This window comes from Siphateles boraxobius, unplaced genomic scaffold (assembly GCF_051911475.1).
Source record: "Siphateles boraxobius isolate OS27281-9 unplaced genomic scaffold, OSU_SipBor_1 6, whole genome shotgun sequence".
Lineage (NCBI taxonomy): Eukaryota > Metazoa > Chordata > Actinopteri > Cypriniformes > Leuciscidae > Siphateles > Siphateles boraxobius.
In genome coordinates, this window is record NW_027509186.1 from 6,522,882 (window position 1) to 6,547,172 (window position 24,291).

Consider the following 24,291-nt stretch of genomic DNA (forward strand, 5'->3'; position numbering starts at 1 on the left):
TCCTTCCCCTCGAGTGCTCCAGAGCCCGTTGGGTCTTCAGGTCAACTGGAAGAGAGTAATCTCGCCCACGGGCTGAGTATCTCTTTTTCAGTTTTGGAGAGGTACTCGGTCCAACACGTCTCTCCAGTGAGAATGTGTCCAGCTGGTGTTGAAGTGAGAAAGGGTCCCACTGAAAAGATTCAGAGGCTCCTGGGGTATACGATAGCCGCAGCCTTTGGCTTCCTCCGTATGTGACCGCTTCAGCGCTAGCTTTACGATCGAGTCCTGAGGTGACCGTGGCAGAGCAGCTCACCCTGTGTGACTATAGTTCATCCCGGTCTGCTGCCAAACCCTCCTCAGCAGAGGGGCCATGTACAAAGGGCGTGTTTTAACGGGGGCCTGGGCGACCCCCGACTACACGGGCATTCGTGCCTCGAGTTGTTAGACATTGCGGGTGTCACAAACTCTCCCGTCACCTCCTCCTTGGAGTCAGACGCTTCTGAGGGCGCCTTGTTCCACTCCTCCCGCTTACTCAATTGTGCCGCCATCGAGCCTCACGACAGTTATAGCCAGGGCAAGTGGAGACTCCATCCCCTGGGTCCGCTGGGTCTTGACCATTCCGGGGCCGCTCAATTGCCCCCCCGGTTTTATTTTTCCGCCAGTGTTTGGGTAAACCGAGCGGACTACCCTTGGACAAACACTGGGTCTCAGCTGCCCCGGGGGCCCGCAGAATACGTTTAACCCCAGTGAGCCTTCTAAGAAGTGACTGCGACTCAGGGTCGCCTTGCGTCTGCTCAAGTCAGTGAGATCATCACACTTCATGTTGAGCAGAGTTGCTCCTGAAACTCAGTGAAGTTCATCGCACTCAGGTGTTGAGCAGCAATGCTCCTGTAGCTCAGTGAGTCCATCACAGGTAGCTCAGTGAATTCATCACACGCAGTGCTGAGCAGAAATGCTCCTGGTGCTCAGTGAAGTTCCTCGCACTCAAGTGTTGAGCAGAAATGCTCCTGAAGCTCAGTGAGTTTATCACACTCAGGTGTTGAGCAGTAATGCTCCTGAAGCTCAGTGAACTTGTCACACTCAAGTGCTGAGCAGAAATGCTCCTGTCGTTCAGTGAAATTCTTCGCACTCAAGTGTTGAGCAGAAATGCTCCTGAAGCTCAGTGAGTTTATCACACTCAGGTGTTGAGCAGGAATGCTCCTGAAGTTCAGTGAACTTGTCACACTCAAGTGCTGAGCAGAAATGCTCCTGTCGCTCAGTGAGGTTCTTCGTACTCAAGTGTTGAGCAGAAATGCTCCTGAAGCTCGGTGAGTTTATCACACTCAGGTGTTGAGCAGGAATGCTCCTGAAGCTCAGTGAACTTGTCACACCCAAGTGCTGAGCAGAAAATGCTCCTGAAGCCCAGTGATCTTCACATGTTGTGTTGAGTAATGCTCCTGTCTTTTGCGCCCGTCACTTGCACCTACGTGCCAAGTCAGGAGAGGAACAGGTCTTCATAGTTGCCCCTTATTGGCCCAACTAGACCTGGCTCCCATCAACAGCCTTCCTGACTTCCCCGGAAAACTCTTCGGGGGCGGGGCACGATGGCACACGCGTTCTTCCCCCGGGGATTCCGGGCGGTCTTACATCTGAACGCGGAGGTTCAGGTGGCTATCACAAGAATGTTACCATCACTTCTGCGAGCACCCCCTGGAATGGGGTAGCGTGCTTACGCCTTTAGAAGTGGAACCTAGTCGTTGAGTGCGTCTTCTCTCCAGAGGAGATCCTGAAAGCTTTCGATCACTTCAGTGCTCTCTTTCCTGCAAAATGGGTTGCAGTAGGCTGTTTTCCTAAATCACCCTCAAAATGATGTTGCCTCGGTGTTTAAACGACGCTCATCGTGTTGCAGAAGTATGCAGAAGCACGTTCTGATCGTCAGGTTCCTGAGGAGCAAGGTCTTGTAGATCCTTGTGTCCCTCTTTATCCTCTTGGGCCTTGTCCCTGGTGCGACTGCACTGCAGAGACCGCCCCTGACCCACTGCAGGTAGTGAGTTAAAAATTCTGTTATATCAGTTCTCCTGCTCGCGTGGTCTCTACTAGAGGGTAGGGACTTGCTCGCTTTCGGTCAACATATTGTGCCTGGAGTCTGGGCCGGCTAACTCTCACAAGCTGAGACCCCGGCTCGGATTGTGCCCAAGGTTCCTACCTCTCCCGTAATAGGAGCAGGTGGTGAGCCTGCAAGCGCTGCCTAGAGGAGGCAGATCCAGCCCTGGCTTCTCTGTCCGTTCGCTTGGACGTGTACAGAATGCAAGTCATAGACCTCAGACCAGCTCTTCAAATATCTGTTGGAATTCAGCAGAGAGGGAAGGCTGTTTCCATGCAAAGTTGCACTTAGTGCTTGCCTTCATTTCGGCAAAGATCCGAGATGCAACATGTCCACTTAGGTGTTGAGCTCCGCTATGATGAGTGTAAAGTGCTCCGCCTGGGCGTTGACGATATACTTTGCTAAACAGATTCTAGAGTTGGGGGCTGGACGACACCTAGTTGAACCGCTGCTTCCCGTGGGCTCCCTTCTCATGAAGCCAGTTTCACCGTGAGCCCGGTTCAAGTGTCGGCTTGCTGCGCCATTCCCCTCCTATGGACTGGATACGTGCGCCTTTCTACTCCAGTTGAGTTCCCTTAAAATTGAACCCTGTTGAGTTCCTCCACACCCCTCCGACGCCGGACGTGCGGAACGTCTGGTGTTAGGCCTACCACTCGTAAGCAGTGTGGAACCTGTGTTAGGCTGGGTCCATATGTTGCGGTCCCTTCGGTGACCCCATATGTGTATTCTTCCACGATACGGCTCCCTGCGGTGAGCCCGTGTCTTCCCTCGGCAGAGTTTCTCTGCCGTCACTGTCCGGTGTGTCTCCCCCCGTCTTAGGCTGGAGCCACCCCAGTGACATTCCATATGTTAGACTGCCCGGTTTCCGCCCAGTTCATATGTGTATTCTCCACATTACCTCCCTCTGGGTTGGATGTGGCTTCCGCAGCGTCCCTTCCTTCCAACATATGGGGAACGCTTTCCCAGTGGTCCTGTAGGAACAGCAGTGACTTCCCTGGCCTAAGCCCTGTCCTTCCCTGCCTTAAGTTTGCGGGGGCATCAGGAGGCTTTGGTTTAGGCACTGGAAGGTGGCAGCGTTAGTGGCGTGTTCAATGGTTGATCCCATTTCAGTCGGCGTCGACTACGTCCGACGTTATCGACTGAAAGGGAACGTCCTGGTTGCGTATGCAACCCACCGTTCCCTGAAGGAGGGAACGGAGGACGTAGTCCCCTTGCCACTACCGCTGGACCACCGCTGACCCCGGGTTACTCTCGGCTCCTCAGCGAAAAGCAACTAGTGCGTGCATTTCCGTATTTATACCCGCGCCGCGGGGGCGGAGTGTGTGATGCGAATCACGCACGCCAATTACATTGGCTCGTTCAATAGTACTCGAAGAAGACAGGCTCTCTAGCGAGATCCCATTTCAGTCGCGTCGACTACGTCCTCCGTTCCCTCCTTCAGGGAACGGTGGGTTGCATACGCAACCAGGACGTTCTCAGACAGCTGCCAATGAGGGTAGGTACTTTAGGCTTCAATTATTTTCTCCCAGTAGCAGCTATACCTATACAGCATTTCCAAGTACTAACCCATCAAATTGTATGTGGCTAAATTAAAACATTTTAATCATAGAGAATTCAAAATGTATAGTTACTGTACATTTGCTGGTCAAAGCTACTGATGCAAGCTCAGTTCTGAGTTATTCAAACATTGTAGGCTATTCAGTGTGCTAAATGCATTTTTTTCTTTATTGTTGTTAGATTCTCTGGAAAGTGATAATGAAAATAATTCCGAAATAGCTGCCAGTGAGCGTAAGTCTTCTTCTTCTTCTCAGATTAGACTATACTACAGCCTCCACCTCACATTAGTTTTGAGTAGGACTTAAAAACTAAAGCCCATTACTAATAACAAATCTAGTGTATTTAATCGATTACCAGTCAAAATGAATGCAATCTTATACCTGAATGATGTAAACAGTGCATTTGTTGTACTAAATGTGTTCCTCTTTATTATTCTAAGACTCACTTGAACACAATCCAGAAAATGACCCGGATTACACACCTGTCAATGAAGGTGAGTAACTTATTGTCCTTACTATTATATTTCTGTTTGCTACTAGTGGGCTCAGCCGCACGCACGCACACACACACACACACACACACACACACACACACACACACACACACACACACACACACACACACACACACACACACACACACACACACACAAAGCAATCCAATGCCAAACTTAAATGCATGCCTACACACTGACACACACACACACACACACACACACACACACACACACACACACACACACACACACACACACACACACACACACACACACACACACACACACAAAGCAATCTAATGCCAAAGCAATGCCAAACTTAAATGAATGCCTACACACTGACACACACACACACACACACACACACACACACACACACACACACACACACACACACACACACACACACACATATATCCACATGCTAAGAAAACATGTAAGAGAAATGTGTATTTGTAGAATTTTTTTTTTTTTTTTTTTATCATATGAAGGTGCCATTGAAAATCAAGGTCAAGGAAGAGGGCCAACCCAGACACTTGGAAGGGTAACATCCAGAAAAGGAAAAGAATGAGGGGCCAATCTTATCTTGGACGGAAAAAAAATGAATTTGTCATCAAAGAAGAAAGAAAAATGGGGGGGCGGTGCCAGGCTGTGTCCTGCCAGAAATCAAGGAAACTACACTGCTCCGAAATTGATGAAGGGAAAAGGGAGGAATTTTTTTGAAGTATTTTTGGGAGAAATTGGAATGGAAAGAGAGGAGAATGTATGTAAAAACATCGGTGGAAGTGAGTGATGTCAAGCAGCGCCGGACAGAAATGGTTCAATCTCGGAGGTTATCATCTCTCTTTTGTTGTTGTTTATGTGTAGATGGTAAAATGCTCAGAGTTTGTCAAAGGATGTTCCTGTCTACACTTGGCATCAAGCAGTGGACTTTTTTAAAGTGGGTTGGGCGAAGAGGGGAAAGTCCTGAGAAGATGGCGAGAGTGAGGGTAATGACAGAGGAGCAGGACTTCCTAAAGACCTTCCTTCTGGATCTGCCAAAAGTTCCATCGCACTACTGCAGGTCCTCCTCATCAAAGATGTACCTGGAGCCTCTCTTCAGGTCCATCAGTCATCTCCACACACAGTATAAGCGATCATGTGCAGACCACAGCATCCAGCCTCTGTCACGGCAAGTATTCACTAACACCTTCAACGATTTAAATCTTTCTCTGTTCCATCCGAAGAAAGATCAATGTGACACTTGCTGTGCCTTCAAAGCCGGGAACATCGAGGCTGCCGTGTGGGAGGAACACTGTGTTAGTAAAAAGGACGATGCACGAGCAGAAAAGGTAAAGGATAAACAACTTGCAAACAACACGACCTTGGTTGCATGCATGGATCTGCAGGGCCTTCTCCAAAGCTTCAAGCGTCTGCCCTCTACTACAAAATGAAGCTTGGTGTCCATAATTTTACCATCTACAATATGGCATCACATGAAGCAAAAAATTACTTTTGGCATGAGGCTGAAGGTGGGGTCTCTGCCAACGAGTTCACCTCCTGCATTGTGGATTACCTTGAAGCACGGCCCACTTACAATGAATTCATCCTTTGGAGTGATGGGTGTGGTTATCAAAACAGAAATCTGGTCCTGAGCAATGCCCTCTTAAAGTTTGCTACTAGTTTGCTCAGAGAAAAAGAAACGTGTGACACAGAAGTACCTAGAAAGAGGTCACACACAAATGGAATGTGACTCCGTGCACAGTGTGATTGAGAGGAAATTGAGAAACCGTGATATACATGTTCCAGCTGAGTATGCTGCAGTTATTCGAGGAGCTCGTTCCAGTCCAAAACCATACGAGGTGAAGTATGTTGGTTACAGCTTTTTCCAAGACTTCAGCAAAGTCAACATCTGCAAGTCAGTCCGACCTGGTAGCAAAGTTGGAGATCCTACGCTGCATGACCTTCGAGCAGTCAGGTGTTTTATTTTTTGTTAATTTTTTTAACTCTTTATTCACAAATACATGAAACATTATCCATATCATATTAAAATATTTTGTTTCATTAATTTACACATGCTTTTGGTTCCCTCTTATCTCTCTGTCCTATGTTCCCCGACACCCCTCCCCCTTCTTTTCTTTAATCTATCTATTAGATACAATGTGGATGGCAGTATGGAGTATAAACTACTTCACTCTGACAACTGGCAACCCTTCACATCCCATCCCTGAGGAAGATGTGTGTCATCGTGGCCCCACTCTATACATCCCAACCAAAAAATAAAGCCCTGAAGTTCAAGCACCTTCAAGAACTGAAACATGTTTTACCCAAGGACTTTCATCCATTTTACAATGCACTTGACCATGAGTGATGCACTATTTCACTACCTGGATGAATGGGCTGTCCTGACTTACTGATTAATTTAATTAAATGTTCTATTTATTGTGTATTGGCATGTAATTGTTTATGTACATGTTTTAAAATGACTTGGTCTGTTGAACTCTGTGAATTCCTAACAGCCAATTCTGACCGGAAAGACATGATTAAAATATTGCATTAAAGCCTGTTGCTATTTTATAATTCCACCTGTAGTTGTAGTAGCAGTATTGAGTCTAATTAGTCGTTACTGCTTGAATCACCTGAAGAATAAACATGAACTGGTTAACTAGAGTTTACTGGAACTGCAACTTCATTTTCACTTTCACTTTTATTTTCTGCAATACAGTGCCAAATAAACACAGCCTGGTGAGACAATGACTTTCCTTTACAGTAGGTCTAACTTTATCGAGGTACAGTAGGAACCTTTATCGAGGTTCCCCCTGACGCCAGACATACGTATTGGAGTGGAGAGGAGTGACAAAATTACGGTATGACTGCAAACAAAGTATCAGTTTAGCATTGCCATTTCAGTGTATTGATTCATTGTCCCTTTATAGTTTGCAAGAGACATTTAATAAACTGGGCGTATTTAATAAACTGAGACGTAGGCTATTTAATAAACTGAGCGTAGCCTATTCATCTGTCATTATGAAACGTGACTTGGTCATTCTAATTAATGATCGGAAGAGCGCGTATCGACCACCGTTACTGTAAAATATACACGTATGTCCATTTAAACTCGATTTTGGTCAAATGTGGATTATATCATTACACTGGCAAGAATATGGTTACATTTAAAGATGCCGTACGAAGTATGACAACGCTACGTTCAACTGCTGTGAAATTACGGTGTTTTTTTCACTTCCTGAAAAGTAACCGTTTTGGACATACGTGAGTTTCATCGGGCAGCGACGATAATATGTAATGGCTGGAAGTCAGTTGTAGGTCTTGTGTTTCTCTATTTTCTGTTCTTGTTGTTCCTCTTTCCTTCAGTGATTCTGCTTGTTAACAGCAGGTGTTCATCACTAATGCTCAACAATCACTTAAAAATTCCCATAATTATCTCACTGCAACACTTTTTAAGATTAAGAAGACAAACCCACAAAATGTATTTTAAGAGCAATAAACTGTAAGTTATAAACCAGGTGTATACTGGCAACACTGTTGCCAGTAGTTTACTGTAAAATCTTGTATTTTGGGTCACCATTGTGCTGAAGAGTTATAATGCATTATTAATGCATTATAAATTTTAGTTAGTTTTAGTCAGTCGGTTTCTGCAAGTGAAATTAGTTAACTCGAGTTTTAGTGCATTTTTACAGTAACATACTGTAGATTACAGTAAAGAACTGTACAATTAACAGTAAATTACTAGCAACAGTGTTGCCAGTATTTTACTGTAAAAAAACCTGGTAAGGTCTAACAGTGTACAGTTGCATATTTCACATATAAATAGTTTTCATTTTAAATCCTGCGTCACCAGATTTCATTTTCATTTGTGACAATTTCTCTAAACTTTATCACAGTACTAAGTTCAGTATACAACAGTTTTATTCTTAACCTACAAACATAAAACTTTCCTAAATGATTTATGATTCCGAAGTGATTCAAGAGTTCAATTCACATATTCAAAAATATATTCCAGCCAATTTTCAACATTTTAATTTTACTGTTCTAGAAACATATGTAACCAGGTGGAAAGTTTGCCAAGTCAAGTATTTTCTCATCCATTGATGAAATGTTACGCTGGCCCTTTAAGGAATGTCAATGTCATAACACTGCCTTGAGGATGCCGGGTTATGCTTCTTAATCCATGTCCTGATCTCGGGATTGAGGATCTTGAGGAACTGTTCCAGCACAATAACATCCCCAATATCCTCTTTAGGTGGATATTTAGGTGGATATCCTCTTTTTATCCTCTTTTTGTCCAGGTGACAAACATTTTTCATATACATATAAAGTGGCTTTAAGTACTATGTACTTCCTTTGAAAAATAAATACAATGTACTTATTGTTTTCATGTTGCATTGTAAAACACTTTAGCTGCTATTGAGGTGTGATACAGGTAAGGTTAGGGTCAGGTGAGGTGGTACGAGGAGTTTTAAGGGTAGGTTAAGGTGTAAGGGAATGGTCAACAGTTTAATTACAAATTTAATTACATTAATTACAGCTGTAATTACTTGCAGGTATTTTCAAAATAGAAGTACAATGTAAAAACATGTATGTACACAAGTCCATTGTATCAAATTATTAATTTCAATGTTAGTACATAGTAGTTAAAGCCACTTAATATAAGGTAAGGTAAGGCAATTTATTTATAAAGCACAATTAAAAAAAATGAGTAGTTGACCAATGTGCTGTACAATTTGTAGAAAACATGCAAGAGTGAATGTATAGAACATTTATACAGTGCAATACATATATCTAACAACTCTAACAAAGCAAACAGGCTACCAACATATCAGCAGTTAGAGTTAGATAGAAAAGCTAGAGAAAAAAGATAAGTTTTTAAAAGAGATTTAAAAGATACCACGCCTTTTAATATAAAGTGGGACCAAATGTTTTAATCTCGCTTGGAGTTCTCTAGGTGTCTCACAATCTTGGATGAAGTTAGTTTTGAACTGCTGTCTGTATGCCTCCGAGTTAATTTCATTCTTGATCAGCACAGCTATTTTAACCAGGTTGTAATCCAAAATGTCAGCAATGTCATCCTCTCTTGGCCACCTCCAGGCTTGAGTAATCCGCTCAAAGGTGATCAAGTAATGCTCAATGTACCTGGATCTCAGTTTGCAACTGTGTAAACTGATGTTGCAAGGCGCGCCATCTGTGCTCCTGTCATTGGACTTATTTTTCCAGATGATCCTCTCTAGCTTGTTGTGTCTGCATAAATGAATGTAGCATCGTAGTCAGCTCTTCTATGCTCTTTTCCTGCTCTTTCTGTGGAGACAAGCAAGCGCCCCTTTGGTCTGGCCCTATCGTGAGCCTCATCACATGTCCTTGGCACTGTCTGTCTCTTGGGTCTCATCCTGATGTCAACACCTTGCCTCTACTGGACTGGAGTGTCCACTGCCACCATGTGTTGTAATGTATGCAGTTAGGGACCAAGGGAGGTGATAGGAAGGGATGGGGTAAACCAGGATAATACAAAAACAGTGAATTTTATTAATCAAATAGCAAGAATTGGGGTACAAATTACAAGTCAAATTACAATTATACTGATTGGCTTCATCACTGTCTCCTTTCCAGCAGTAAGCTGGTGTGTGGTGGGCGTTCTGGCGCAATATGGCTGCCGTCACATCATCCAGATGGATGATGCACATTGGTGGTGGTTGAGGAGATTCCCCCTTCTATGTAAAGCGCTTTGAGTAGCCAGAAAAATATTAATATAAATGTAACAAATTATTATTATTATTATTATTATTATTATGAATACAGTGAATACGGATAAAGAAATTAAAAATAAATAAATAATAATATTTACCAACACTTTACTCAGTGCACACTTTCTACTTTACAAATAACAAAGTAAATTTGCTTTTAACAGCACAAATGATGGGGCAGCTGGTTTTTGCCCCAAAGGACTCGCAACACGGGAGTCGACCGCTATCCATGGTGCTGATCCTTCACATGCCCCACTCGATGTAAAAGGCAGACCTATAATCGCTTTTAATGGCACTCCCCTATATAATAACTTTAACGAATCTGTTTGAAACTACGCTAAGTGTAAGTTTTCGCATATTTGCAGCTTCTGCAGAGACCCGCATCCAAAATCTGTCTGCCCCAGACGCTTCAGACCAGCGTCCAGAGGGAAAGCGCCGGCCCAGAAAAAATTCTAAACGGGCACCCATCTACTCCTATCAACACAGCTACACTCTCTAGCTACCTTTCCTCCCACCCTGCTTCTTTTTTTGTTGACTATTTAATTACTGGGCTCACTCAAGGATTTCGGGTCGGAGTTTGTTCCCCCGTCTCTACCTCGTATGTAGCTAAAAATCTACATCTGCGCTAGCTGAACCTGACACAGTCTCAAGTCTTCTAGATAGGGAGTTAAATAAAGGTTACATAATTGGCCCTTTTAATTCATCTCCTTTTTCTTTGTATCGAATTAATTCTTTAGGAGTAGCTACACGCAAATATTCAGGGAAAAAGCGTTTGATCTTTGATATGTCTTCTCCCTATTTTAATATCCTCGCAAGCGTCAACGAATGCATTCCTTCAGAGCCTTTTTCACTGTACTACGCTTCAGTAGACGATGCCATACAGCTAATTAAAATAGCAGGTTACGGTGCTTGGCTTGCCAAAGCAGCAGCATTACTGATGCCTTCAAAATCGTGCCTATTCACCCTTCTGACTGGCACCTTTTTGGCGTCAAAAGGGAATCATTGCTTTACTTCGCAGTGAGACTCACTTTCGGGTGTAGAAGTAGTCGGAATATTTTCAATTGCTTATCTGAGGCTCTGTGTTGGATCCTGTTGAACGTTTGCAAGCTCCCGTTCGTTCTACATTTACTCTATGATTTTCTGCTAATTGATTTTCCCTCACCACAAAGCACGGTACTGGACTCGCTTAGATCACTATTTAACGACGTGGGTGTTCCCCTTTCAATCGAGAAAACTATAGGTCCTTCTACCTCCCCCGAATTTCTAGGCATCGTTCTCGATTCAGTTCAAATGCAAGCTTCTCTTCCTAACGACAAACTTCTCAGGATTAGGTCGGTCCTAGAATCTTTTCTCGTAACTCACATGGTTTCAAAACGCGACATGCTCTCTCTACTCGGGCATCTCAATTTCGCCATGAGAATAATTCCCCAAGGTCGCTCCTTCATTTCTCGTCATTTCAGTTGACAGCCTGCTCGACTCGATCCTCCTAGACGATGGGTGCCGTTCAGACCTTAGGTTTTGGTCACACCTGCTCAATAACTGGAACGGTATCTCTTTTTTCTATAATGATGTTTCCGAATCATCAGTCACACTCAAGCTATTTACCGACGCAGCTCCTTCGAATGGTTTTGGGGGTTTCTTTCAAGGACAATGGTTTGCAGAGAAATGGTCGGATGCATTTCTTTCCCTAATTGCAGATTCATCCTCAGTCGCTCTTTATGAATTATACCCTATCGTTGTAGCCTGCGTTCTCTGGGGCTCCGCTTGGTCTCGTAAACGTATCGATATGTTCTGCGATAATCAAGCTACAGTCGATATCATAAATAAAGGACGTTCGAAATGCCCGGTAATCATGTCTCTACTTCGAGGATTAACTTGGCAGTCCGTTACACACAATTTTATTCTTAAAGCAATGCATATACCAGGTCATTCTAACGGCATTGCTGATGCTCTCTCTCGCTCTCGTTTTCAGGCTTTCAGACGTCTTTGCCCAGCAGCAAACCAGAATCCAAACCCATGCCCGAACCTAGCTGAGTTAATCCTCGATTAAGCTCTCAATTTAATACCTTACTAAATTCTGCCAAGTTTTATATGACTCAAGGAGTCTCACCATCTACACTCAAATCCTACAGTTCCGCTTGGTCCAGGTTTCTCATTTTTTGTCTTTCGTTCAGTATCCCCCTACTGCCCATCTTAATATCGACAGTTTGTGCATTTTTAGTTCATTGCTCTGATTCTCGTTCTCTGAAGATTGCAACAATACGTAAATTACTGGCCGGCATTCAATTTTACGGACGCTTACATAATCCTAACTTCCCTAGCCTTTTCTCTATGCCTACGATTCGGCTTTTACGATTGTGTGCAGCTTGCACGGTGTGCAGCTCGCACGGTCAAAACAGACGGATTTAACACGCAGCTCGTCAAAGCTATCCAAGGTCTAACCGATACGGTCAAAGGCTTCGAAAGTAGGCTAGGAGTGTTTGAGTCTGCTTTTGCCTCAAAAACAACAGGATTACCTATGCAAACTTCATCTCCTGATTTACGCTCTGTCTTTTCCAACCTTCCGCTTTTGCCTCAAAAACAACTGGATTACCTATGCAATCTTCATCTCCTGATTTACGCTCTGTCTTTTCCAACCTTCCCGGAGTGGCTGATCAGTTTACGGGTCCCTCTACGTCCGCCGCTTCGGTTTTTGTTCCATTTCAGATCAGGCGCCATTCCTGAACGCTGCCACGTCAGCTTCAACACTGGTCTTCAACCTCTCTACGGCTGCACAAGCTCTGAACGCTGCCACGTCAGCACCTATGCCGGTCTTCAACCTCTCGACGGCTACACAAGCCCAAAATTTCGGTAGGCGTTTCGTTCCTCCTGCTGCAGTTACAGTGTCTCCTAAAATGAGGTCAGATATAGTTGCAGGCAAGGATATTAATTTAGCTGCTCTAATGCTTCCTTCGCCAGCAGTTGATCGGCAATTAGTCGACTGCGGTGATGTGGCGGTCCCCACCACCACCAGAATGTCTCCCGTCCACTCGTCGGGGGGTAGGCTCCGCCCCTGCCTCTAACATCAGGCAGGACCTACAAGCTAACCTTCAGACCCTGACGGAGGACGAGGCCTACGCCAAATCTTTATGGTAGAACTGGACATCTATGGTAACAGCAAATAACAGAGACTGAATATACAATTATTAAATAATCGTTTTAAATGTTTTCTTAAACAATACATTTGTAAAAGGAAAATAAAAACTGAAAATAAACAAAAAAACAATTGGTACATTCCAGATATTTAATCCTCAGGGTTCTAATGTGTTTTTGGGGCCCTTGAGATGTTTTGACATGCCCTGATATTTGTGCTTTTTTCAGTTGCTTATAAACATATTAATGGCAAAAGTGTCATTACACTCTATTCAGCACAAACAGGGCTAATATGTGAGCAACATGCAGGGCTCTCAAGTCTCACGCATTCACCGTGAGACACGCATTTCAACCAGTTCAAACGCTCACACACCACACCTTGCATTTCTCATGCTGAGGAGTAAGGGATAACTTGTCCCTCGCTATACAATTAATGGATGAGGCGCAGGCAAACGGAGGGAAGTTCTCTGCCGAGTTTATAGCAACTGTCTCGAGTTATACAGAGTTAAATGCATGCTACAAGCCAATCAGAAATTAGAATAAGTTGTTTCTGGGTAAATACGTGTTCCCGCTGCGAGCATGTTCGTTACTAGGCAACACGCGCACACACACGGAGTGGAAGTTGGAAGAGTAGATCTGATGTATGTACATTGAGTACTGCTGTTCAGTTGGCTCGTTTGGGGCCAAATTTCTTTTTATTTTTTGATAAATTTGTATTTTTGAAATATAACTATTTTATTTGGATGAATTTGTCTGTCTTTTATGAGATTTACCAATTGTTATAATTTCCATTTAAGCTGGTCAATTATGAACAATAGGCAAAATTGAACTGCCAGCAAAAAATTTAAGCGAATTTGGTGGGGCCGAGGGGCCGTTGCTGCAGATATTCGGGTGGCTCCACCCCTAACAGATCTCACTCCAAACTTTTGATAAAACTTGAGAGCCCTGAATATGTATGTAATTTTTTTTTAAACGTTATTCTAAACGTTTTAAACGTTTTTTAAATGTTTTCTTTAAACGTTCTTTATCTCAAGTAAGATTAAGGATGCGCCGCGGATGGCTGCCTCGGTGTGGAGCTCTCCAGCTATTGTGTTGTTTTTGTTCGTTTGTTTTGCGTTTATTCATTCTTTTCCTATCAGTTTCACCAAAGACAAACTACTGGACATTAGGAAACACACACCAGAAACCTTTTCTACAGTTTTTGATTATTCAGACGTTTTTCTGGACATTCTCGTTGGAGCGGCAGCAGTGTTGTTCAAACGTGCGTTCAGACGCAAACGCGGGAAGCGTGCCGGCACGCTGGTTAAACTCCGCGAGCGCGGCCTGCGCACCTGCCCTCCCCAGTATTCATCTCGCGAATCTCCGATCCCTTCCTAACAAAACGGATGAACTTCTTCTCCTCACCCACACTAACAAGGATTTTTTAAACTCTGCTGCTTCACTGAAACCTGGCTGAGTGAAGCCATAACAGACAACGCAATACATCTTGCGGGCTTCCAGCTGTTCCGAGCGGATCGCATCGCGGAGCTAACGGGGAAAACGAGAGGTGGTGGATTGTGTTTCTACATTAACGAAAGTTGGTGTTCAGATGTAACAACACTGAAGAAGATGTGCTCTCCTAAATTAGAGGCACATTTCATAAACTGTAAACCCTTCTACTCGCCTCGGGAATTTTCCTCTTTCATTCCTGTGAATGTTTACATCCCTCCAGACGCGTGTGTGAGCGCGGCGCTACAAAAGCTGGCTGAACAAATAGCTGAAACGGAACAAAGGTACCCAGACTCTCTTTTAATCATTCTTGGGGATTTTAACAAAGCAAATCCTTCCCGTGAACTACCAAAATACAGACAGCACGTTACATGTCCCACCAGAGACAGTAACATACTGGACCACTGTTACACCACAATAAGAAATGCGTATCACTCAGTCCCACGGGCAGCTTTGTGGCTCTCTGATTACTGTTTGGTTCATCTCATACCGACCTACAGGCAGAAACTGAAATCAGCTAAACCTTTAATAAGGACTGTAAAAAGATGGACTAATGAAGCAGAGCAGAATCTACAGGCCTGCTTTGATTGCACTGATTGGACTGTTTTTGAAGCTGCTACCAACGATCTGGATGAGCTCACAGATACTGTAACATCATATATAAGTTTCTGTGAGGATACATGCATTCCTACCAGGACATTCTTATCATTCACTAATGATAAACCATGGTTTACTGGGAAACTCAAACACCTTCGTCATGCCAAAGAGGATGCTTACAGAAGTGGGGATAAAATATTGTGTAACCAGGCCAGAAACAGATTGACAAAGGAGATCAGAGTTGCTAAAAGGAACTACTCTGATAAACTGAAAAAACAGTTTTCATCCAACGACCCATCATCAGTCTGGAATGGCCTGAGGAACATCACCAACTACAAGTCACCATCTCCCCGATCTGTGGACAATCAACACCTGGCTGATGATTTAAATTAATTTTACTGCCGGTTTGAAAAGCCCTCATTCACACCACACACCCGGTCTGATCTGCACTTCACACATTCACCATCACCTCCTGCTCTCCCGTTACTCCCCCCTCCTGCCATCCAACCTGAGCTTACGGTCTGTGTGGAGGACGTGAGCAGAGTCTTCAAAAAACAGAAGACTAGGAAAGCCTCAGGGCCAGACAGCATCTCATCTGCTTGTTTAAAAGCCTGCGCTGACCAACTTCATGCAGATCTTCAATAGATCATTGGAGCAGTGTGAAGTTCCCTGCTGCTTCAAACGCTCCACTATCATTCCTGTCCCCAAAAAACCCAAAATCACTGGACTTAATGACTACAGACGTGTCGCTCTCACGTCTGTGGTCATGAAGTCATTTGAAAGACTGGTGCTGGCCCACCTGAAGGACATCATTGGACCCCTGCTGGATCCCTTTCAGTTTGCTTACAGAGCAAACAGGTCTGTGGATGATGCAGTCAACATGGGACTGCATTATATCCTGCAACGTCTCGGCAGACCAGGGACTTATGCAAGGATCCTCCTTGTGGACTTCAGTTCGGCCTTCAATACCATCATGCCTGGTCTTCTCACAGTCAAACTGACCCAGCTTTCCATGCCACCCTCGATCAGTCAGTGGATCACCATCTTCCTGACGGACCGGCAGCAGCGAGTGAGACTGGGGAAACACATATCCAAGACACTCACAATCAGCACTGGCGCCCCCAAGCGTGCGTTCTCTCCCCAGTTGAGGAACTTCAACTTGCCCCAGGAGCTGCTGATTCAGTTCTACTCCGCCGTTATTGATTCAGCTACCAAATCAGACATCAGGAGACTACAACGGACAGTCCGGACTGCGGAGAGGATTATTGGTGCCCCCCTGCCATCCCTCCAGGACCTGTACTCTTCCAGAGTGAGGAAGAAAGCAGGTAAAATCATCACAGACTCCACTCACCCTGGACACCACCTGTTTGAACTGTTACCGTCAAGACCGAGACTCAGATCACTGGCCACTAGAACATCTCGGCACAGGAACAGTTTCTTCCCACAGGCCATCTCCCTTCTGAACAGTTAACATATCTCCAAAGGCATATGCCTGTAATTCAATACTCCCACTGTTTAGTGCAATATCTTAAAAATTCAGGTGATATTTATATTTATTCATACTATACAAAATACTGTAAATATGTTCATTATCTGTAAATGTTTATTCTGACAAAACCCAAACGTGACCATATATTTTTATAGTATTTTCATATTTTTTATAATTTTATTTGTAGAATTTGTATTACTATTTGTATTACAATTACATGTTGTATCTGTATTTGTATATGTGCACTGGAAGCCTCAGTACCAAGGAAAATTCCTTGTGTGTGCAAGCACACTTGACAATAAAGCTCTTTCTGATTCTGATTCTGATGTACATGTTTGTACTTTTGAGAGAATAACATTTATGCATGGTGTGATTGTTTTTTAATAGATAAGATAGTAAACTGTCTTTTAGAAGTAATCATGTTTCTGACTCTAAAAATCTGGGGCCGTATTCACAAAGAATTTTATCTTACCAATAGGAGTGCTCCTAAATCGCACTAAAATATTTTAGCTAGGAGTTTTCTCTTAAAAGTTATTCACAACGCCTTTCAGACCTACTCTTAGTAAAGAAAAATGACAACTCCTAAACTAAGAGTGAGTCTTCGTTGCTATGGATGACGTCATTACTCATGCACGAGCTTGACTGAAGTGACCACCTTGATTGGCTGATGATTGTAACGCGGGAATGATTCCAAACACCTCCCCTATGATGATGAGTGACAGGTGACAGGTCTGAGAATGCGTGCGCTACACAAGTAGTGCGAAGGACGGAAGATGATGAATAACTGAATAAATAGCCTAAATGAATAAAGAGTAAGGAAAAATAAATAGCCTAGTAGCCTAATGAAACATATGGATTGATGCAATATCTTTGCAACATTATTGAATTAATCTGTCACTATGCCTCTGCCTACGTTTGCAAAGAGAAGAACATTTTAATTTGATTCACAATGAAATGTTACAATTAGTTTACATGCAGTGAGTAGTTTTGGTTGTTGTTGGTGGCGTTGTTGCATCCCTAGTTATGCCTACAATGCAAAATTGTTCCCTCGTGATTGGAAGCTCCTGTAGCCGCCGCATACGCATTTCAAAACATCGCAACGTGAAATGCCACAAAAAGCGGTTTGTGAATAGGTCTTAGTGAGTTAGGAGTCCTCTCGACTTCTTTTAAGCTGTCCCAGACTTAGGTGCTACTTTTAGGGCTAAAATGCTTCGTGAATTACTCTTAGTCAAAAAAATTAGGAGTCCTAAAGTTACGAGTGACACGCCCATTATTTTTAGGAGTTGCTCCTAAATTCGCCAGTTAGGAGCTACTTTTAGCCTTAAAATGTGTTGTGAATACGGCCCCTGGGGCCGTATTCACAAAGAATTTTATTTTACCACTAGGAGTACTCCTAAATCCCATTAAAATATTTTAGCTAGGAGTTTTCTCTTAAAAGTTATTCACAACGCCTTTCAGACCTACTCTTAGTAAGGAAAAATGACAACTCCTAAACTAAGAGTGAGTCTTCGTTGCTATGGATGACGTCAATTCTCATGCACGAGTTTCCTCGCAATGATCACGGTGATTGGTTGTTAGATGACAGGGCCATCATGCGGAACATAACACAGACGCAACAAATCATGGAATTACGACATCTAAATATGTCTGTGTCCTACACAAAATAATAATAGTAATGTCATCGAAATGCATATATAATGACATGTTTGTGCAGGCCCCAGTGAAGTGTAATTCTAAAAAGGCAGAAAGAGAGAGAAAAGTGGTGAATTCAATTCAATTAAATTAAGGTAGCCTAATACCCTAATGAAACCGCCACTTGCCTAATAATGAAAAACGACACTTGCATTAACACTTGCTTGGTTAATTGACATCCTATTAGTATAGAAGCTTGTTTCCGCCACTGAATAAAAATAAATTAAAATAATTGCGACTTTTTTATCTCATTGCGAGATATGAAGTCAGAATTGTGAGAAATAAAGTCGCAGTTGTGAGATAAAAAGTCGCAATTAGCTTTTTTATTTTTCATTCTGTGGCGGAAACAAGCTTCCATAGCCTAAATAGACTACTTAAAGCAAGTAAATGTTGCTCCTATTGAAGTAATGTAATAGTTGAATGACGGTGGATTATGAACTCGCCAAAACGAAAAAGAAAGCCCAACTGGACGCAGGATCAGTTACTGCTGCTGGCCCAGTTGGTGCTGAAAAAATAAAAAAATAAAAATAAAAGGGAAATTCGACACTGGGATATCAAGTAAAACTAAGCGTGAGACATAGGAGAAGATTTGTTTGCAGATCTATGCAGCATTCCCGCTTGTGTGGCGGACCCCGGACGACTGCGAGGCGGTGATATGCGCTACAATCCTTTGTGAATAGGTCTTAGTGAGTTAGGAGTCCTCTCGACTTCTTTTAAGCTGTCCCAGACTTAGGTGCTACTTTTAGGGCTAAAATGCTTCGTGAATTACTTTTAGTGAAAAAAATTAGGAGTCCTAAAGTTAGGAGTGACACGCCCATTATTTTTAGGAGTTGCTACTAAATTCGCCAGTTAGGAGCTACTTTTAGCCTTAAAATTCTTTGTGAATACGGCCCCAGATCTTTAGATTATCTAACCTTGTGATAAACTTTTACCTGACTTCCCCTTTTGGTCTACTATTATGACTAACTCTTACCTGACTTCCCCTTTTAGGTATCCTAACATTCTAACATTTGAACCAAATGTACTGTTCGAAACTAGTGAAAACTCACTATCTAATAATTTAGCTTAGATATGTTTTACAGATACTAGTCACGTGACTTTCAAATGAAAGATTGGTATTAAAGAGCACACCAGGTTCCTAACCAACGACGAAGACTTGACAGAGCAGCCATCAAGTGTTAGACAGTATTCTAGGTTATTACGTGATGAAGTTTTTTGTCCAATAATTAGAATATCTGTTTTATCAGAATTAAGTAGTTGGAAATCACTAGTCATCCAGTTTTTTTTTATATCAGCTATGCATTCCGTTAATTTTGTGGATTGGTAAGTTTCGTCAGGGAGTGAAGAAATATAGAGCTGAGTATCATCAGCATAACAGTGAAAACTAATGCCATGCTTCCTAATGATATCTCCTAAGGGTAGCATGTACAGAGTGAACAGCAACGGTCCTAGTACTGAGCCTTGTGGTACACCATACTGAACTTTTGAACGATAAGACATCTCTTTATTTACTGCTACAAAATGATAACGGTCAGATAAGTATGATTTAAACCATGCTAGTGCAATTCCACTAATGCCAATGTGGCAACCACAAGGACAAAGAACACTATATGTTTTGATCTAGACTACGCCACCCTGGGGATTTCACCCAGAGATTATTATTTGCGCACAGGTTCCCCACTAGAGATAGGAAGACATAGAGACACTGATATTTATAAATTTATTTATTATTTATAAGTACAAAAAAGTTTATTATAATTTTTAATAAAAATCCAGACACAGAAAGTCGACAAGCCTCAAACAATCAAATACAAAATTCACAGAAAGAAAGCTGCCGCCTCTATTTATAGGTGCCCTCGCAAAAGATACGTTCCCCTCTAATGCACTACACACTCACAGCACAAGAGCCCCAGTGAAGTGATCAGTTACGGCACACTGTGTAAACACCACCACCAAAACAGGGAGAGGAATGGTATATTCCCCAATCGAAAAAGGGCTGCAGCTCCTAAAAGAAAATACACACTCTCCACACCACACACATGCCACAAAGAAAAGAGAAAAAATGGTTATACAAGCTAGCAGGTGGATAGAAGAAAGTTCGTCCACCAACAGGCCTTAATATTGAACCTAATAGGCCCAATCCAATAAAGAAAACAATTAATAATGCAAAATAACCAATTTCAGTAGTCTTTAACCAAAATCAACAAAACAAATAAAGAAATGTTATACACAAATCAAGACACTTCAATAGAATAAACGATATACAAAATAAATCAATTTACAAATATTGTATTTACCAAAAAGACATTTATACAAAGAAAGAAACAAAATAAAAAATAAATCCTTCTACAAAACACAAAAGAAAGCAAGAAAAATCCGAACAAACTCGGCAAAGCACAAGATTTCAAAATCTTAAATGTGAGCAAGGCATCCAATGAGTGCGTGTAAGCAGAGAAAATAAGATATCATTTGAGCACAACAGTATCCAAAATTCGTCAAAACGACCTATAACAAAACAGCGGTGACACTGCACGAACTGTAGTTCTACTGAAATTCACAAAAATTATTAAAAGTCAATCTAGATCTACATATTGTTACCGGCCACAGACCTATGGGAAATCTGGGCTGGCAGCAAGGGTACACAGGCAGTGAAGCACTGTGTACCTGGAGAAACACTGTGAAATAATAAAAAGACAGACAGGATAAGCGCCTTTCCCTTGGCGCGTCAGCTTTACTTCTGAGATCGCAAAACTTTAGTAACTGTAAGCATTTTTTTGAGTTACATACAAAGAAATAACTTCATCTGCACACTCACTGATATGTAATATGACTCATACATACTCTCAGTACCTGAATACACTCCTGTGATCCATAACCAATTTCACCAAAGCAATATAATGTATATATATTTACACGTTACATACTATATGCATAGAAGAATAAGTAGAAAATAAACCAATAAAGATTCACATAAATGTCACTTTTAGGTTACACACATAAGCAAAATATTCCCACTCACAAATGGGTATAGCTTAAATTTACCCAGTCGGAAAAATACATAAATCAATAATACCTCTGAAACCCAAACGCCATGTTCTATACACCATTTCACTCTCATTACCTCGTGTCACACATTTCCACGACACGTGTAACCGTAAACCACTCAAAATGGCGATCGAATTATAACTGTGTCACACATACTTAACTACTCAGTTTAAACCCAAATATAACAAATACCCTCGCATTACTAATGCGATTAAACATTACAACAATGTCATCTGTCTTGAAACGCTTTTAAGTGAATTTACTAACCAATTAATCTGTTTATATGTATAACCGTCGAGTTATCAAATGAGTTCATCAAATCTATATAAACACATTAAAACACGAAGAAGTTACTTCAAACACTTCACAGTGACTTCCTTAAACCTTCCCGTTTATCTCACGAACAGTTAGAAGTATGTCTAAAGTGTATTTTATTTACCTGTGAAATAATAAAGAGACAGACAGGATAAGCGTCTTTCCCTTGGCGCGTCAGCTTTACTTCTGAGATCGCATCCGGGAGGAAGCTAGTCTCAATGGTATACTTCACAGGAGCGCTCCAGCACCATTCGCTGGTGTGGCGGCGAACTGATTCCTAACTGTTAGTGTTCTTATTCCAAAAATAGGGGGGGGGGGGGGGGGGGGGGTTCCATTAATTATCTGGTAACATCTTTTATCACATCCGTTACACTATACATTAACAAATAGATTGTGACCTACCATAGATGTGGGCTCAGGTACCCAAAAGGACATCCTTTTAATGGTTCACCGCAGTCATCATTCACACATCGAATCTCAAACTAAAAAGACAACGCAGGAGAGTTGCTACCTGACCAGTTGCTACACTTTTATAACAATCAATAAAAACTTTTCATACCCGCACCTGAAGAGCACAACAACAATCCGGCGGATTCCAAAACCACGTTTATAGTGGGACACAATAGGTCGCAGCATCAAACAATTGTCTGCTCGAAACGGTCACAGTGGCGTGCGGCAGGAAACAAATGGCAATAGTTCACAGAAGACGCACTCGGAACGGTCACTTGCACTTGATCTGCAAAATCCTTGCAGATACCATTTCCTTTCTAAAAAGGAACATAGTTGTGCATGTCTCGATTTTACCTTGTCACAGACCATTTCTTTGGTTTGCTTTCAAGGGTCAGGCATACCAGTACAACTTCCTCCACTTTGGGATGTCTCTGTCTCCCCACGTCTTTAATAATAATAATACTTTGTTACATTTATAAATAGTTTTTATCTATTTATAAATAAATGGTGTGTGGTCAGAATGGTGAATGGTTTTATCTATTTATAAATGGTGTGGGCCAGAACGCCCACCACACACCAGTGTATTGGTGGAGAGGAGAGTGATGAAGCCAGTCAGTATATATGGGGATGATAAGGAGGCCATGATGGACAGAGGCCACTGGGCAAATTTGGTCAGGATCCAAGGGTTACACCCCTAGTCTTTTTTTGAAGGACCTAATGGGATTTGTAATGACCACAGAGAGTCAAGACCTCAGTTTTTGACGTCTTTACCAAAGTTGCGAAAGGTGCCCTTGCCCTGCTAAGGAAAGTGGGCATTCACATTCTCAACTATCTCAATGACCCTATGGAGGATCCCTATACCACTGTACAGATAAAGCGTTGTGGAATTTTTTGGTTTGCGTACCTACCCGAAGTGATAAGATAAAATAAAATTCTGCATCAAAATTTATAGACAAGACAAGTAGTTTGTTTAGGCATGGTTTGTAAGAATTACAAACCTGCGCACATATATTCAAACAAACATAACTACAGAATCAATTCTTAATGCGCATGCGAACGCCATCAGCGTCTATCACAGGTTCACGTTTAAAGTCTGTTTAGAGAGAACGGTGTCGTCTTAGCGGCCCCTAATTTAATAACAAATGATCATTTAGACGGAAGTGAATCAATCAAAACTAACTTTAGCTGGAAAAAACATTTTTCAAGAACCACTATAAAACCAAACCAATCTCTGTTACCTTAAATTATATGTTTATCTCTGTAAAGCTGCTTTGAAACAATCTACATTGTTAAAAGCGCTATATAAATGAGGATGACTTGACTTGACTTGACTGGCTCATTCTCTCACAGGGAGATCTGTTGTGCGAACACAGGGACCTGGTGCTCAGCCACCTCAGCCATCTGGGGTTTTGGGTCCTGGGAGAAGAGCAAGCTCTCCCCTGTGCAGATCATCTCTTTTCTCGGAATGGCGCGTCTCACCAACGAGCATGCACAGTTAGTACTGAACTGCCTGAATATGTTAAGGGACAAAACAGCGGTTTTCGGATGCCCCTGGGGCATATGGCATACGCAGCCGTGGTCACACCGCTCGGATTGATGCATATGAGACCACTATAGCACCGGCTACACATCAGAGTGTACATGACCATTGCGTTGCAGGACATTCCGTGTGATCATCACATTGATCTGTTGCCGAACTTTCAGCCCTTATTAAACCTTGCCTTTCTACGGGCCGGAATTCCAATAGAACAAGTGTCCAGTCAAGTTGTTGTGACAGTAGATGCCTCTAAAATGCATTGATGTGTTGTATGCAAAGGGCACACAGCTTCAGGTTCCTGGACAGGACCTTGACTGCGGTGACTTATCAATTGCCTAAAGTTGGTGGCAGTGCTGCTCGCCTCACTCTGATTTTGAACATTGCTTCTGGGCAAGCATGTGTTGGTCTGGACAGACAACACTGTGGCGGTTGCGTATATCAACTGCCAAGGCATTGCACGCTCACGTCGCATGTCTCAACTCACCCGCCATCTCCTCCACTATAGTCAACAGTGGCTCAGGTCGCTCCGCACCATTTACATTCTGGACGAGCTCAAACGTACGGCCGACAAGCTCTTAAAACAGCTCATGGGAGGATGGAGACTCCATCCCCAGGTTGTCCAGCTGATCTGGAGTCGATTTGCGGATGCACAGGTAGACTTGTTTGCCTCCCAGGAGTCCTCCCACTGCCAGCTCT

At 42.7% G+C, this 24,291-nt stretch overlaps 1 long non-coding RNA gene across 1 annotated transcript; it reads left to right on the forward strand.

The window, feature by feature from the left end:
- Positions 1-3,833: 3,833 nt before the first annotated feature.
- Positions 3,834-4,744, forward strand: LOC143715535 (uncharacterized). Its single transcript, XR_013195802.1, has 3 exons — positions 3,834-3,850; positions 4,059-4,112; positions 4,607-4,744. It is a non-coding gene; the product is annotated as an uncharacterized LOC143715535 (long non-coding RNA).
- Positions 4,745-24,291: the final 19,547 nt, after the last annotated feature.